Genomic DNA, 15,629 nt, shown 5'->3' with positions numbered 1-15,629 from the left:
TATTGCTTCTCTGAAGGAAAAGACCTAAATGGTTTAACTCAATCATGTCTCAGAGCTGTGTGACAGGACTGCCACTTAGCATGGGTAGAATGATGAGCTGAATAAACAGACTTGAGATTGTCTCTAAGACTACAGCAATTTGCACGGATATGAGTAAGTTTGATGCGCTTATTTGTCCTGTTTTGTCTTGGCTATCATGTTGTAAGAATGAAGCTGATTTATAAGAAAATATCCTGACAAAGGCAAGCACTATAATTAATAGAAATTCATTACACATGATGAATGACCTGAGAGATGATTATATGAATTTGAATTTTTTCAATCTGGGGTGAGGATTCTCAAATATCCCTAAGAATTTTATCAGTACGGTAGTTTTTTTTAAATTAATTTATTTTAATTAGAGGCTAATTACTTTACAATATTGTAGTGGTTTTGCCATACATTGACATGAATCAGCCATGGATGTACATATGTCCCCATCCTGAACCCCCCTCCCACCTCCCTCCCCATCCCATCCCTCAGGGTCATCCCAGTTCACCAGCCCTGAGCACCCTGTCTCATGCATCGAACCTGGGCTGGTGATCTGTTTCACATATGGTAATACACATGTCTCAATGCTATTCTCTCAAATCATCCCACCCTTGCCTTCTCCCACAGAGTCCAAAAGACTGTTCTTTACATCTGTGTCTCTTTTGCTGTCTCACATAGGATCTTCGTTACCATCTTTCTAAATTCCATATATGTGTGTTAATATACTGTATTGGTGTTTTTCTTTCTGGCTTACTTCACTCTGTATTATAGGCTCCAGTTTCATCCACCTCATTAGAACTGATTCAAATGCATTCTTAATAGCTGAGTAATATTCCATTGTGTATATGTACCACAGCTTTCTTATCCATTCATCTGCAGATGGACATCTAAGTTGCCTCCATGTCCTGGCTACTGTAAACAGTGCTGCTATGAACATTGGGGTACACGTGTCTCTTTCAATTCTGGTTTCCTCGGTGTGTATGCCCAGCAGTAGGATTGCTGGCTCATATGGCAGTTCTATTTCCAGTTTTTTAAGGACTCTCCACACTGTTCTCCATAGTGGCTGTACTAGTTTGCATTCCCACCAACAGTGTAAGAGGGTTCCCTTTTCTCTGCACCCTCTCCGGCATTTATTGTTTGTAAACTTTTGGATAGCAGCCATTCTGACCGGCGTGAGATAGTACCTCATTATGGTTTTGATTTGCATTTCTCTGATAATGAAGAGTATGGTAGTTTTAAAAATGCACCCTCCCCCGCCACCATGGGACCTTCCCCGGGGGTACAGTGGTTAAGAACCTGCCTTGCAATGCAGGGAACATGAATTTGATCCTTGGGCTTGCCAGGTGGCTCAGTGGTAACGAATCTGCCTGCCAATGCAGGAATCACAGGAGATGTGGGTTCAGTCCCTGGGTTGGGAAGATCCCCTGGAGGGGGAAATGGCAACCTCCTCCAGTATTCTTGCCACAATAATCCCATGGACAGAGGAGCCTGGTAGGCTACAGTCCATGGGGTCACAAGAGTCAGACAGGACTGAGGGACTGAGCACAGGGAACTGAGACCCCACATGGGGTGGGCACCCCTCACCTTTCTGGTGCCTCTGTTCTGAAGTGAAATCCCATGTAAGACCTGATGCAGCCAACTAAATGAATATTTTTTAAAAATACCCCTCCACACATTACTTGCTGCTGCTGCTGCTGCTAAGTCACTTCAGTCGTGTCCGACTCTGTGTGATCCCATAGACGGAAGCCCACCAGTCTCCCCCTTCCCTGGGATTCTCCAGGCAAGAACACTGGAGTGGGTTGCCATTTCCTTCTCCAATGCCACACATTACTTAACCCTCCCTTATTTAGAGGTGGGATTTATGACCCCTCTGCGTGAATCTGGACTCTGGGACTGCTGCCCAACAGAACATGGATCAAGTGATCCATGCCAGTTTCTGGGTTCAGGCCTGAAGAAACTGCCACTTACTGTCCTCCAGGCCTCTTGCTCATAGAACCCAGCCACCACGCTGTGAGGAAGCCCAGGCCCCACGAAGCGGCCACTGGTAGATCCTGGGCCTGTTGACCTCTGTTGACCTCAGCCCCAGCTGAGGCCCCAGCCAGTGACTGCCATCCACCAACAGACGTCACCAGTGCCCACAGGCCGAGTGACTGATGAGTTCAGCTGCCTGAGAGACTCCAAGGAAGAAGTGCTCCATGCAAGCCCTAGCAGGAAGCGAGTTAATAACAGAATTCTGGTTATCTTACGCCACCCGGTTTGGGGTTACTCAGCAGTAGATAACTGGCACGGTGTGGAGGAGGAACGTGAGTCTTTCTGTAAAGTTACAAAGAGCAAAACAAAGGTAGTCTGTAGGAAGCTACCATCTGTCTAGGCTAAGAATAGATGGATAGATCCAGGTTCAATAAGAAGAACTTTGGGAAGACTGAACCTATCAAAGAGCACATGGACTGCTTCATAAGGCATTAGTTCTTATTGAAAATATCTGAATAAGGCCAGATGACCAGAGGTCAGGAACAGCAAGAAGGATTGGGGTCATCAGGAAGGGGTGAATTTGATAGGAATCCATGCCTGTTGGTTGGTTGATTTCCCAATTTGCCTTAATAAAAAAAGAGTTTTGTACCTAGAAGGCACTGGATGAATATTTTGTTAATTAATTTAATAAGTATTTATTAAATGCCTATTACATCCACCATGGTAGATACTCAGGATATATCTATGAACAAAAAAGATGAAAATGAATGCATTGTAGAGTTTGTATTATTTTTTTAAAAATATTCATTTATTGTTTATTTGGCTGCACCAGGTCTTAATTGCAGAATGTGGGACCTAGTGTCCTGACTGGGGATGGAAGGCCCAGGCCCCTTTCATTGGGAACACAGGGTCTTAGCCACTGGACCACCAGGGAGGTTCCTGGAGCTTATATTCTTAAATAAGCAGACATGCAATAAACAAGCTTACATGTGATGTGTATTTAATATATCAGATGAAAATAAAGCTTCCAAGACAAATGTAAAGTGGAGCAGGGGAGATATGTAGTCTCTGAAGAAATGTTTACAATTTTAAATATAGGGGATTTCCCTGGCAGTTCAGTGGTTAGTGGCCTGGAAGTAGTCATTCTTGATAAATCAAGAGTTGAAGAGAATGACAGAATTAAACTCTTCATCTTAGAAATGTTGAATATATTCTCAGACACTCTTATAATCCCTGGGACAAGACTGCAGACAAGACACATCTCAGCTCTCAGGCAGCTTACGTACTTAACTTATTTTCTGCTATGTGGAGAGATAAAAGTAAATACATGCAGTTTAAATGATGGAGAAGCATGGCCTTCTGGGACTTTCCTGTGGTCCAGTGGCTAAGACTCTGTGCTCCCAAAGCAGGGGCCTGGGTTTGGCCCCCAGTGAGGGAACTAGACCCCATGTGCCGTAACTAAGAGTTCACATGCCACAGCGACCCAGATCCACGTGCCATGACTAAGGCCCAACGTGGCCAAATAAACAAATGAAATATTCTTTAGAAGGAGAGTGAGAGCAGGGTGGCCTTCCCTCGGCAGTGTTCGCCCACCGTGGACCCCATGAAGCGCTTGCCTCTTCCGTGGAGAGACGCAACCCAGACTCCTCTGTGTCCTGCCATCAGCATCTTGCACCAGGCCATGCTGCCGGCCTTCTGGCTCTGCCGGGTCTTCACAGATCACAAGGGGAGCGCAGAAAGTTGAAACGGGCTGTGCTGTCCTTCAGTGGAACTACATTATTTCTGGTTCCTTGTTAGCTGTAAATAATGAAAGAAATGAAACTTTCAGGACTGTGATTGATTGCTGAACCACTGATTACTGATCGACTGTGAGTGTAGAAAATCTGGGTTAGGGTGGCAGAGAGAGAGGACACGTGGATAGTTTCTAAACAATGGCTAATTCCTTACACATCACTTACGAAAAGCGATGCAGAGGAGGTGATGAGGATTTATCTCACTTGGGCTCAGTCTCCAGGGTTGCTCTTTCTTCCATTTAGGCTAATTCCACGTGATGGACTGAGATCTAGGGAAGCATGAAGTGTGAAGTTTGAGGATCTGATGGAATTGTTAGTGATTGCTTCCCTGATGGCTCAGACAGTAAAAGCGTCGGCTTGCAATATGAGAGACCCAGATTCGATCCCTGGGTTGGGAAGATCCCCTGGAGAAGGAAATGGCACTCCAGTCCAGTATTCTTGCCTGGAAAATTCCATGGATGGAGGAGCCTTATAGGCTACAGTCCATGGGGCCGCAATGAGTGGGACACGACTGACCGGTCGACTTCATTTTCACTTTCAATCTTCCAGATGCCAGCGTGGCTGGAGACATGAGTCGGTCTAGAGAAATGATAACATACATGAAGACTTTGAGGTTATAGGGGATGTAGTTCAGTTCAGCAAACATTTATTAGGAGTATGCTACTGCTAAGTCGCTTCAGTTGTGTCTGACTCTGTGCGACCCCGTAGACGGCAGCCCACCAGGCTCCCCTGTCCCTGGGATTCTCCAGGCAAGAACACTGGAGTGAGTTGCCATTTCCTTCTCCAATGTGTGAAAGTGAAAAGTGAAAGTGAAATCGCTCAGTCGTGTCCAACTCCCAGCGACCCCATGGATTGCCCCCCACCAGGCTCCTCTGTCCATGGGATTTGCCAGGCAAAAATACTGGAGTGGGTTGCCATTGCCTTCTCCAGGAGTATGCTAGGTCCCAGGAAAGAGATGAAGAAGACAAAGTTCTTGCCTTCAAGTAGCTCACACTGTCCTGAGGGCGCCAGTACACAAAGTATCTTTGGAATAAATTGTAGACAAGTGTCCACAGTGATCAGCAGAGTTTTGGAAGTAGCTAGAAATTGTTAAATGGCAACCCACTCCAGTGTTCTTGCCTGGAGAATCCCAGGGATGGGGGAGCCTGGTGAGCTTCCGTCTATGGGGTCACACAGAGTCGGACACGACTGAAGTGACTTAGCAGCAGCAGCAGCAGAAATTGTTATAAGTAATCTTGGGCTTAGCAGCAATGTAATGAACCCCAGTGTATGGGTAAAACTGTGTCTACCTGGGACTTCCCTGGTGGTGCAGTGGTTGACTCCACACTTCCAATGCAGGGAACCAGGGTTTGATCGCTAGTCAGGGAACTTAGATCCCACAAGCCATATGGTGCCAGCCAAAACAGAACAACAACAAAAATTCTGTCTTCCTCTACCTGACCCCATTCACAGAATCATAGAGCACTTGGGAGATCTTACGTTACCAGTCTCTTCACTTCCTGCAGATAAAGAAGCAGACCCTTTCACTGTCTGAATGTTTCCTCCATTCATTATCATAGGACAGAGTTGGGAGTGGATTACTTCTTAGTTTCATTTAACAACATTTATTTGGCACTTAGAGCTGTACAGGGTGTCAGAACAGAACAATGAATGAGACGGTCCCTGACCTCAACTTGCTCACAATCTGGAAGGATTGAGCACAGACCAGCAAGGCAACAGACACTTAAAACTGCACGATGAAAATTAATGTCCTGGTATGGTACACCCAGTGGAGTGGGAACATGGTAAGGGCATGCAGCTGTCTGCAGGGGGCAGGAATGGCTTTGCACAAAGAGCAGTGCTTGAATTGAAGCTTCTAGAATGAGTCAAGTGTATTCTCAAGAGAAAGGCTGCCAAGGAAGCTGACACATACGCAGAGGAATGGAGGTGTGCGAGCACAGCGTACTCAGCACCACCTCAGGCTAGCTGTGCAGTTGAGCGTGGAGAGTGGAGGGGAGAAGGTAGAATGCGGTGATAATCAGGGAAGGCCAGAGCCTCAGCCTCAAGAGTCCCTGAAAAATGCTAGGCAGGCCAGTGATGTGATCAGACGGAAGGAAGAAATTATTTCTTTTGAGGAAGAAATAATGCTGTACAATAAAGGTGAAGGCTGAAGGCAGGGAGACCAGAAGGCCACTGAGGTTCTCCAAGCAAGATGCAGATGAGGCCTGTCCCAGAAGAGACAGGCGCGAATGGTGCACATGAGAAATGCCTCCTGGCCGCCACGTTTGCTTCCATGTGAATAGCTGGGCAGAGCAGGCACCCTGCATGGACGCCCAGGTCCTGGTGCAGACCGGTGTGTGAGTGGCTGAGGGGTGGGGGCTGTCATTCGTTGAGACAATGCAAAAGGGAGGAGGAGATGTGAGGATGATCTTTTTCAGGATGGGGCTCTTGTTGGGGTGCATGTGTGAGGTCCAAAGAGTACGTTTCTAGTAAACAGCTGAACGTGTTGGTTTGGAGTCAGGAGACGAGGTTTGAGCACGAATGATCAGCATAGGGGTGATGCTTAAAGTGGGGGATGAGGAAATGGAGGCGTTCTGGGCAGAGAGGCCGCTTAGGGTTACTCCTTGAATGATCCACAAAAGTCTTACGAGGTGAGACTGCTTCGGCTAACGAGACTGTCCAAATAGGACCCGAGTTAGAGTCTAATTTTTTAAGTAAATACCCAGGGAGCATGTCCTGTGTGACTTGACATGCCCAAAAGCAGTGAACACAACAGGCAAGATCAGTTTTTGCCCTTAACCAACTTATTAGCCCTTAACCAACTTATCTGAAAGAGATTGGAATACCAGACCACCTGACCTGCCTCTTGAGAAACCTGTACGCAGGTCAGGAAGCAACAGTTAGAACTGGACATGGAACAGACTGATTCCAAATAGGAAAAGGAGTACGTCAAGGCTGTATATTGCCACCATGCTTATGTAACTTACATGCAGAGTACATCATGAGAAACACTGGGCTGGAAGAAGCACAAGCTGGAATCAAGATTGCTGGGAGAAATATCAATAACCTCAGATATGCAAATGACACCACCCTTATGGCAGAAAGTGAAGAGGAACTAAAGAGCCTCTTGATGAAAGTGAAAGAGGAGAGTGAAAAAGTTGGCTTAAAGCTCAACATTCAAAAAACTAAGATCATGACATCTGGTCCCATCACTTCATGGGAAATAGATGGGGAAACAGTGGAAATAGTGTTAGACTTTATTTTATGGGGCTCCAAAATCACTGCAGATGGTGATTGAAGCCTTGAAATTAAAAGATGCTTACTCCTTGGAAGGAAAGTTATGACCAACCTAGATAGTATATTAAAAAGCAGAGATATTACTTTGCCAATAAAGGTCCATCTAGCCAAGGCTGTAGTTTTTCCAGTGGTCATGTATGGATGTTAGAGTTGGACTGTCAAGAAAGCTGAGCGCCGAAGAATTGATGCTTTTGAACTGTGGTGTTGGAGAAGACTCTTGAGAGTCCCTTGGACTGCAAGGAGATCCAACCAGTCCATTCTAAAGGAGATCAATCCTGGATGTTCATTGGAGGGACTGATGCTGAAGCTGAAACTCCAATACTTTGGCTACCTCATGTGAAGATTTGACTCACTGGAAAAGACTCTGATGCTGGGAGGGATTGGGGGCAGGAGGAGAAGGGGACGACAGAGGATGAGATGGCTGGATGGCATCACCGATTTGATGGACATGAGTTTGGGTAAACTCTGGGAGTTGGTGATGGACAGGGAGCCCTGGCATGCTGTGATTCATGGGGTCGCAAAGAGTCAGACACGACTGAGTGAACTGAACTGAACTGATCAGCTTGCTGGAGAATCGTGTGCTTAATTAATTTCCATGACAGTAGGTGCTGTAAAAGAAGAGTATAAGGTATTTCAAGAGTGTATAATTCAGGAAGGAGATAGAGTAGCTGGGGGGGAGGGGCAGCTGGTACTTGATCCGTGTAGTTGGGGAGCATCCTTGAAGAAACGGCATTTCAGCTAGGTCCAAAGGATGTGTAGGCAACGTCAGTGAAGAGGGGAAGAGGATGGTATAGGCAAATGCCCTGAGATGGAAGCGAGTATGCTGGAAGTACCGAAGGATGCCCGTGTGCCTGGGGGAGCATGGGGGCTGGTACCCATGGAGAGGTGGTGATGCAGGTGAGCCTGGAGGCTGTTCATGAGCCTGTGCAGCTGCCGCCCTTCCCGCCTATAAGCAGACACCTCGAGGACTTGGGTTTGTACACTCAGGCGAACTCCAGAAGGAGGCAGCTTCATAGCGGCAGGATCCTCAGGTGAGTGGCCCCAGGAGGGCCTGTCCATTCCTTTGCAGCCTCCTGGCCCTGAAGTAGCCCCAGAGCTCCACTTGGAGCCCTCTGCGGGGCAGGTGTTGACAAGCAGTGAGGAGGTGATTCTGAGCACAGGGAAGATAGTGGGAGTTACCTGGATTTGGAAAGGGGCCGTTCAAGCAGAAAGAGAGGCGGAGGAGTTGAGTGCCAAGAAATCAATGTGTTTTGGTCAACACAGTTCACCTGGGAGTGTAACAATTTAGTTCAGCAGCAGCAGCAGAACGTGCCTCTTCAGAACTCGTCATGTCCAGGAATTAACTCAAGAGTCAAAATCCAGCCTTGGCACATAGTCGCCCTAATGGTGTTTCTTTTGTGAAACATAACAAGTCAATTGGGAAATAACCTTGGAAGGAACCTTGATTGATTTTTCAAAGAAAACAAGAACTCCTATGAAAATTTACCTGAAGTCTATTAAAGCCATCCTCTAAAGCAGCTTGTAAGAGAAACTAGACTAGATTGGGGTCCCATTTTGCAAAAAGCCATTAATTTGTTTTCTCACACTTTGGGCCTCTATTCTCTTCATTTTTCCTATCAGGTTGCTTCATTAAGTGAAAAACTGGATGATGAGGGGCTGTAGCTCACTGTTGTTTTTCTCCTGTTGATGCCAAGTGCATCTTTATATACCTTCCAGCCTCCAATTATGTATTTTGAAATAATAAACTATCTTATAGTTAGTCTTAAAGTTAGTTCAATCAAGATAACGATTGAAAGATTGAATAGAGTTTCCTCCAGGTTTTGTAATTAAACACAATACCAAGTATTGCCAAAAGTTCAGTACCTGACTTTAGACTTAGTAACAATGGGACCTCTGTTTTCTCATCTGTAAAATGGGAATAAATAAACCTGTTCCCCTTACTGAGGAAAGATAGGAGAGTGCTTTATAGGTCACCATCCACATGTTAAGTATTAATAAGATAATAACTATCATCACTATGACCAAGAAGATAATTCATCCTAAGACTCAAAGACAGTTTACATCTGCCATGCAAATTCTTTATCTACAAGTTCCTCTTCTCTCTCCGCTCTCCATTTCCACAGACGTGCATAAGAAGAGCATCTCAGGGCTATCGAAAAGGGTGGCCATTCTCTTCTACTTCCCAGAGAGGAAGAAAAAATATTTTATGACTCTTAAAAACATATTGTAACTGTCAAATGTACTTAACGAGCAGCCATCAAAATTGTAAGTTATAATCAGAGTTTTCCTTTTGTTCAGTGACAATGTAAAAAAAATCACAAATTTTACATGAAGATGGAAAAGAAAGAAAAGAGCATGAATACTGAAAGAATTTGGATGGTGATGGCATTGCCCGAGGATTAGACAAAACACCCATGGCTTAACACATAATAATGGTTAGTGTGTTCTTGGTGTCTGTGGAGAAGGGCATTGGAGTAGGAAATGGCAAACCACTCCAAACCATTCTTGCCTGGAAAGTTCCACAGACAGAGGAGTCCGGCGAGCTACCGTCCATGGGGTCGCAAAAAGTTGGATGCCACTGAGCAAATTTCAGCAGAGAGGGGCACGTTTTAGGTCTGCTGAGTCTCTGTAACCTGGTACATTTTGTAAAGTCAATCATATTTCTTCTGCCTCTCCTCTTCACACCACAACAAGAGCCTCCTTCCTTCCTACATTTTTATCAGTGATTTCCATTACCAGATTGAGAGTCTTCCCTGCTCTTATGCATGAACAATGAAGCGTTATGCATTTGACATGAACCATAAGAAAAAGAGAAGCTGAGATGCCCCCCTGCCCAGAACGGACCTTTCATGGGGTGCCAAGGGGAGGAGCGGCGAGAAAAGTTTTTCTCTTTTCTGATTGTAAAACACTTTCTCTTTCCAAACTCAGGTGACCGTGACAGATGGTGGCTTCTCCCCGAAACAGTCGACCATCTGGGTGGTGGTTCAGGTTCTGGACGAAAATGACAACAAGCCCCAGTTCCCAGAGAAGGTCTACCAGATCAAGCTGCCAGAGCGTGACCGGAAGAAGCGGGGAGAGCCCATCTACAGGGCGTTTGCATTCGACAGAGACGAGGGCCCCAACGCTGAGATCTCCTACAGTATCGTGGACGGGAATGATGATGGGAGGTTCTTCATTGACCCTAAAACCGGCATGGTCTCTTCCAGAAAGCAGTTTACAGCAGGGAGTTACGACATTCTCACGGTAAGATTTTACTGAACCTCAATAACATTAATGAGGGTGAGGAAGTTATTTTCTTATGCATATATATGTTTTAAGCAAAAACAAAAAAAAAATCTCTGGACTAAAATGTGCAGCCACATAACAATGGAAGGCTACTTTCTGTTGCAGTGACATTCCTAAATAATGAGGCCATTTTCTCCATTTCCAGTGCACAGCCTACTCCATCATTTACTCACTTACACTTTCTGTAACCCCAGATCATTTCGAGGCCCTGAGCATAGCTGTAAACTGAGGGGAGGGGAGCAGCAGAATAACATAACCTGCCCACCACTCAACATGTCCTGAAGACCTCCCAATGAAAACAGCTCTTGTAATTGTTGACAATGTGATAGAACATGAATTTCACTGTATAAATTGAGGGACACGAATCACAGCTAGGCTTATTCTGCAAAAAGTGAAAAATCTTAAGTAAAACATAACATTTTTCGTTGTTAGAAAATCAAAAATAAAAACAAGTATGAGCACCGTCTCAAATAAAGACTTAAGCTGTTAATACCATGCCTAAGGCACCATCCTTGGGGTTCCCCCAACCCCAACCACTTTAGACATGTAGCAGCTATGCCTAAAAGGAGACTGGTCAGCCCCACCCGTGATGGGCACTTTCCAGGGTCCCGACAACTATCAAAAGTTATCGCCATCTGCCATCTTTCTCTCAGTCTTCAGTCTTCTCCGCTGTGTATGGTCAGTCCTTTGTTATTTTAAAGGATGGTCTGAGTCCATTTATTTTTTTTACCTATGGACTGGTCTTGGGCTCCATTCCCTGCTCAGCAGTGTATTCACAAGAGTGAATACAGAAAAGAAAATAAAAACCAGTCCTGTTTCTACCGTCAGCAGTTCTGATGTAACAGGTGCTGCTGCAGTTGTCTGAGACTTGCCAGTGGAAGTCTTTGAGGAACAGGTGGATTGCAGTGGATACTGTTGGTACCCTGCCCAGATCCCCTTTATCAGGCTGGTCCAGCCATCCCCCAACTGCTGTGAGTGTTGACTGCTAAGGGCTCAAAGCTGATTCCTTCTTCAGAGAGTCATCCTTGGCTACACTTCTCAGCCAAGATGATCTATACGCCTACACTAGCCCAGCAGCCCACGGCCAATTCCTAACTGACACCAGATATAAAAGCCCAACCTCCTTGCCTCCAGGTGGATCCAACTCAGTAGTGCAGTGAATGATTCAGAGCTCCCTTTGGAATCAGGCTGAGGTTAGACCTCAGCTGAGACCACATCCTTGCTTAGCCTCCTCCTCTGTCTATCCCGTTTTCTTCACTCCCTTTCTCATGGGAACACTTCCTTTTGAAATCATTTGTACTCACATCCCTGTCTCAGACTCTGCTCCTGGGAAACCCAGCCTGAGACATCTGTCTTCAAGGGCCCTTCCTCTCACAGAAACAGGCAAAGTGATCACTCATGAACACAGCACAAGGGAGCTGAGTCGTCACTGTTTTTAAAGGCTACAGCTAATAGCAGTGCATCTGGAAATGGTATTTTTAATGCAACTGTTTACAATCCGTTTTTATTTTGGTTTTTAAATTTTCTGTCACTGATGGTTTGCTTGTTAGACTTAACTGCAACCCACCACCCCACCCCCCCGACACACACACACACACACACACACACACACATACATTTAAGTCCAGGACAGCATAGCAGTTAACCCTACATATCTGGGCAGGGAAACATGCTTTTCTCAGCCCTTATATCTGACCACAGAGAAGAGTCATTAACACCCCCTTCCTTACTCCACTGCCTCGAGGGGGCCACGTTTCCACCAAGAGAGATCATCTTCAAGGTTGGCTTAACCAGAGGGCCTCTGAGATGAATTTTGCAAGGTTGATGCCTTTCCCCTGCCTCCTCCCATCTCACTTTTGGAATCCCATGTGACTATTCTATGTGACAATGACAATGCATTTGTTCCTTTTGCAACACTACCACCATAGCCATAAGAAATCAAATTAGCTCTTCTTACTTTTGTAGCTGTCATTCATGTCCATACAACACTAAAATTTGCAAGTACACCATTTGTTTTTCAAGTTTTCCACATCTGCAAGGTTGGCAGTGATTCAAAACACCTTCTGGCAAATGTGCTCTGGGGCCCCATGTGCCCGAGTTGCTTCCCACAGTCCCTGAGCCTGTTGTCCTCAGATCGCTCCCCCGTCTTCCCCTTGCCAACCCCGTCATGAGGATGGACTCTGAGCCCCACAGCATAAGAGTGACAGATGCAGGCTTCCACCAGGACCTGGGCTCTGAAACAGCTCTCTGTCCTCTCTGTGTGTGAGTAGATCAAGGCTGTGGACAACGGGCGCCCTCAGAAGTCTTCCACGGCCCGCCTCCACATTGAGTGGATTAAGAAGCCGCCTCCTTCGCCTGTACCGCTGACCTTCGATGAGCCGTTTTACAACTTCACAGTCATGGAGAATGACAGAGTCACCGAGATTGTCGGGGTGGTGTCTGTGCAGCCAGCTAACACCCTTCTGTGGTTTGACATCGTCGGTAAGCTTGAGTCCCCAAGGGCAGTATTGGGCAATGTAATCACGGATTGTTCAGAGCAACTAGCAAAAAAGAAAAGACAATAACAACAACAACAAAAAAAACACTTAAAGACTATGCTAAGATGAAAAGATGTATAGTGCTGGAATGCAAAAGAGCCAGTAAAATGAATAGTCGACCTGTGCTTTCGTTCTGAGTTCTGTAGCTAAGCTGAACCGAAAGTGCTCTGGCTGGAGTTTCCATAGTACGTTATTTACTGCAATCTAAATGTCTTTCTGTGTGTCATTTAAATTCTATTGTCACACTTGGCTAATCTCATTTCTAAATGTATTGATGGTACTAGACTTGCTGTCCTTCATTTCTCTCTTTTTCTTCACCTTTTTTCTGCATTCTGTTCTTTTTTTTTTTTTTTTCTGCTCCCGACTGCCCTGCTTCAAGGTGGCAAGCATGCTCAAGAGATGTTCTATATTCTACAGACAGCTTGTGGGCAGAACTGTTCAACAGAAGGTACCCTTAGTGCAAACACATTTGCTAAAATACAGCTATCCAATCTGCCTTTTACGGGTTTTTTTTCTTTTTAAGCAAATTAAATTACATCTTTCATAACTGCCTGTGACAGGCTGAAGTGCAGCCCACAGATTTCATACACGCCTCTAACAGCGATTGCATTACTCATATCCAATGACTCCTTTGTTTGAGGTTCGATGGGGTTTGGATTTGGGGTGGGGGGGGGGTTGTTCTGATTTCTTTAGAGAAACTTTTTTCTCTGTTTTTGAGGTATGTGGGCTTTTTGTTGTTTGATCTTTTCATAGGTTAGTTTACCTGGGCCTTTTCCAATTGAAAAGTAAATTCAAATAGATCCCAGCCCCTCAGTTTTGTAGGAGTGCCATTTGTAGACCAAAAGCCCCCCCAGGAGAGTCCCGGGCTGCTGTCCACAATAGAAAGGACAGGAAATGGAGCCTAGATGTACAGCCAGCGAGAGCTTCCTGCGAGAGCCAAATACAAAAAGCAGATGGACGCAGGCAGGGGAGACCTTAAAAGCAACCTCTAAATTCCTTGAAAGAAAGCAAGCAAGCACACCAGGCTGCAAAATGACAGGGCAAAACTGCCCCTTCACCACCCGGCAGGGAGAGGCGGCGGAGAGGAAACGAGTGCTGAGGACCAGGAATCCAAGCGAAGGGAAGAGTGCGTCCCAGCCCTGGGTCTGACGCTGGGTCCAGCTGAAGCTGACTTCCCACGGTCCTCCGTGGGAGGCGGTGACTCTGGAGAGCTGGTCTGGGGGAATCATTTCCTTCACGTGTCACTGCTTGGATAGGATGGGCAGGAACCTGCCTCACTTCCCAGGAATGACTGGGTCTGGGGAAAGCATTTAGAACATTCCACATCTGTTTTAATGAAGCACAGAAAAGAATGAATGCCCCGTGGCCCCCAAATGGAACATCAGTAGAGGGTCCCCTGAACTTCCCCCAAAGAAAAGGCTTGCTCTCTACCTATTTCATTTTCTAGAATGCTGGTAGACCGGCTTTCTTTCACTTAATGGGCATGGATCACACCATCCCTGTGCATGACCATCGTCATTCCCAGCTTTCCACTCCATCTTCATTTCCACTTAACGCCTTTGAAATGGCACCTCTTCTGATCCATGAAAGATCTCTCTGCTCCTCCATCTTCTCAGCTGTGTCCTCGCACCCCAGGCATCGCCTGGCTGTCGGTGCCCCATCACCTTTGGTAATTCCTTCACCACCGCCCCGTCAGGGTCACAGAAGATGCATCTCAGTTTCAGCATGTCTCCAGTGCAACCATGACTTCTTTTCGGTAATTCGAGGGAGAGTGCAGTGGAAAGCCAAAGGCCGAGGCTCCTGCTGCGCTGTCCTGAGCCATGGGAGGACTTGCCCTCTGCCATCAGTGATCACTTCGTCTCCGTCCTTCTCCGACACTCCAGTTTGCAAGCGCCTCTATGGGCTGACAGCACTGCTCCTCTCCCTTGCATGATGCGTGCATACAACCTCTTGACACGCGGCACATCCCACCAACCCCAGGATGCCCTTGCATGCACCCCTCTTCAGAAATCTCACAAGCACACCTTTCTCTGATGCTCAGTCTGACCGGCCACCGGACCCCAGTTATCCAAGTCATTTTTGCGACTCCTTAGCATGCCTGCGTGTGTGTGTGACTGTGTATAGGAAAGCATGCCTGATGATGCTACATGTAACCTGACTTGCATGAATTCCATTCAGCAGTATTCGTGCTGGCGTACATGTTCATGGTGTTTATCCAGGCTTCAATCTAAACCCTTAAGGTCAAGGTCTTTGCGCCCTCACCCTTTCTCCTGCCATTGCTTTTGTTGATCTCCACCCAGGGTGAGTGGGGTAATGATGCCAGCCGATGGAGATGCCCCAGGCAGCCCGTGTTTTAACCCCACTGATGCCTCCTGAGACCCATCCAGAGTCGCTGTGACCTTCCACCGTGTTCTCAGCCTCAGCCACCACAGCGCCTTTGGCCAAATGAGAACTGGTCCAAGAAGAGACAGGCAGTTGACAGACCAGAGTCCTTCCAGGAAGGAGTCCCTTTAGGCTGCTCCAAATCATATCTAGGAGTCATGATCAGAAACATAGCATCCATTTTCATGTTTCTCCATCTTTATTCCTAAATCTATGCTCCTTTTATAGAATCTTTCCAGTTTTAGTGCTCAGATGCTTCTCTTTATGGGCTTCCCAGGTCACTCAGTGGTTAAGAATCTGTCTGCCAGTGCAGGAGACTTGGGAGACACAGGTTTGATACCTGAGTCCAGAAGAT

At 46.3% G+C, this 15,629-nt stretch overlaps 1 pseudogene; it reads left to right on the top strand.

Annotated features, from left to right (window-relative positions):
* Window positions 1–7,931: 7,931 nt before the first annotated feature.
* The window catches only part of LOC148773933 (protocadherin Fat 3-like), a 173,696-nt pseudogene continuing 165,998 nt past the window's right edge, over window positions 7,932–15,629 (top strand).

This window comes from Moschus berezovskii, chromosome 25, assembly GCF_049115385.1.
Source record: "Moschus berezovskii isolate FMDL1 chromosome 25, NW_MosBer_1.0, whole genome shotgun sequence".
In the NCBI taxonomy this organism is placed as follows: Eukaryota; Metazoa; Chordata; class Mammalia; order Artiodactyla; family Moschidae; genus Moschus; species Moschus berezovskii.
This window is presented reverse-complemented; position numbering and strand designations above follow the sequence as displayed.